Here is a 2,631-nt window from a genome sequence, read left to right on the forward strand (position 1 = left end):
ACCAGAACACGCCGTGAGTCTATGACAAAGAAGCTTGCCAGAGGTTCTGAGGTTCTACCTCAGTAGAACAGTGAGAGTGGTCACTGGATAAAGGGGAAGTTTGCCAGCGGGCACAGGCCAGAGCTGAACGGTCAGGACCACTGCTTAGTAAAGAACTTAACCTAGAGAAAAGGTCATTGGACTAAGAAGACTGCTGCTGTCTTGGCAGAGAATCTTGCTGGAGGCTGCAAACTGCAGCTGAATCTTTAGGACCATTTCTGTGACCGTGTAGAAACTTGCTAGAGGATGCAGTTGGGGCTGCCACTGTGGAGCATGCTACCAGGTCCCCTGCATGCGAGTGTGTGGCTCTGTATGTAAACCAGCACACTTGAAGAGTCACCTTTTGCTTTGGCTGTGTAGTGTCTCTCCAGCACCCTCTATTGGCAAAGCTTATTATTAGTCAGCTGGCAAAAGAGAAAAGTCTTCTGTGAGGCCCAAAGAATGGTAGATTTGGAACTGAGAGGCGATGAATATTAATACTAACCTGCACAGTCTACCCCTTCGGCTCATCAGCTTCCACATGCACCTTTCTATGTACATTTTAACTTCAGTACAACCATATAACTAACCTTATGTCTCTACCCAAAAGATACAGCTAGCCTTGGTACAAATGAAGAAGTTCTCCCCCTTTCTCTAAAGAGAGAAGACACACAGTCCCAACAATCATTATGTCCATTGCTGACCATATTAATTACTCTCAAATTTAGTCACAATCTTCAATGGAACAGAATAGAGAACTCAGAAATAAATCCACACACCAGTAGTGAACTTATGCAATGGTGCCAAGAATATACAGTGGGGAAAGAACAGCCTCTTCAATAAATGGTGCTGGGAAAACTGGATAGCCATATGCAGAAGAATTAAACTAGACACTTATCCCTAGCCATATACAAAAATCAAATCGAAGTGTATTAAAGACTTAAATCTATTATAAGACCTGAAACTATGAAACTACTAAAAGCAAACATTGGAGAAATGCTTTAGGACATTGGCCTGGGCAAGGACTTCTTGAGTAATACCCCCAAAGCACAGGCAACCAAAGCAAAATTGGATAAATGGGATCATCTCAAGCTAAAAAGCTTCTGCACAGCCAAGGAAACAGATTGTTAGAGATTCTTTTAGACTTGCCATGGAAGCATTCTCTACTCAGACTACAACTCATGCTGAGAGTTTAAGGACATGAGCTTCTTACTTCTTTCTGTAAATGCTCCATGTTCTCAGTGTAATCTATTGCAAAACACAGTCCTTGTAGTCATTATGGTAACGGTCAAAGGCAGCAAGTAGCCTTGTGGGCTCTGGAGGCACTTACCTCAGTAGACACTTCATCACAATCAACAACAGGAGATAATGTGATTAGTTGTGATGCCAGTGTATACCTTGGATTACTAGCATCCCATTTCCCATTGGCAAGGGCTCAACACTATGCTTAAGATCAAAGGCATGACTAAATTAATTCCAAAAATCCCATCTTTGATGGTCTGTCTCCTGAGACCACTATAATACCAATTTTGTATCTCTCAAGAGACAGAAACCACCCCAGTCATTTGAAGAAGGAAAATTTAATATGAAATGTTAAGTAATAAAAGGTAGTTAACTACTGAAAGACATAAAAGAGGATTCTAAGGGGTATAGGAATAGCAACAGCAGAAAGCAGCTACCACCCATAGGGCTAATGCACAGTGAACAAGGAATTAACTTAAAGGATGGACCTTCCCCCTCTACCACAGGCCAAGACTCAGATCTCTTCGGAGAGGGTGTGGGTGCCACAGGAAAATATAGCCTGCCAATAGTAAAGAAATTTGGCAGAGTATATGGGTCATAGCTGATCTAGTGGCAGAGAACCCCCTCCTCCACCCCATCAATCTACTGGCTCCAGCACACCAGAGGAATGAAGAAAAATTTCTGCTTTAGCCTTGCAATGTCCCTTCAGTACCTGTTGGCCCAAATCAAGTCAACTAGCAAAGGAAAAATGTCTACACTGTCCAGCTCCAGTATCACACAGTAGGAAAAAGAAGGCTGGATTTGGAGCTGAAAGGCAATAAATTAATAATAAATTCTTATCCAGTTTCATGGCTGTAACATCATCTGTATGCTACTGCCTCCCATATTTATATCTCTGGTCTATTTTTCTGCTTTGGGCTCCAGAGAAGTATTAATATATCAAACTGGCTCCTTTGTGTCTTCACTTGAATTTCTCATGGGCATTCTTAACTTAATGGGCGTAGAACTAAGCACTTGTACGTCCTCTAGTTTTTCCCGTCTCAGTAAATGGCATCAACACTCAAGCAAAAACATAGCTTTGACTTTTACCTTTTACTCCACACCCAGCTGGTCTAAGTCCTGCCAGCTCTGTATTGAAAGTATATCCAAATCCTACCACTTCTCATCACCTCCACTGCTGCCGCCCTGCTCCAAGTCATCATCATTTCTTGACCCTCAAATCTCAGAAATCACATCTTAGATTTCTTCATTACCAACATATGCTTGATAATTATATGACTGCTTGTTCTCAATTTATTTGTGCTTAGGCTGTATATACCCTACCTTCCCCCATCAAATTTCATGCAACATACCAAAAGCCTTAGGGCTTTT

At 41.9% G+C, this 2,631-nt stretch overlaps 1 protein-coding gene across 1 annotated transcript in view; it reads left to right on the forward strand.

The window, feature by feature from the left end:
- EML5 (echinoderm microtubule associated protein like 5) overlaps nucleotides 1-2,631 on the forward strand; it is a 186,729-nt gene that overhangs the window by 124,966 nt on the left and 59,132 nt on the right. The gene's annotated exons all lie outside the window — the stretch shown is intronic.

Source organism: Propithecus coquereli, unplaced genomic scaffold, assembly GCF_000956105.1.
Source record: "Propithecus coquereli isolate 6110/MARCELLA unplaced genomic scaffold, Pcoq_1.0 Scaffold152, whole genome shotgun sequence".
In the NCBI taxonomy this organism is placed as follows: domain Eukaryota; kingdom Metazoa; phylum Chordata; class Mammalia; order Primates; family Indriidae; genus Propithecus; species Propithecus coquereli.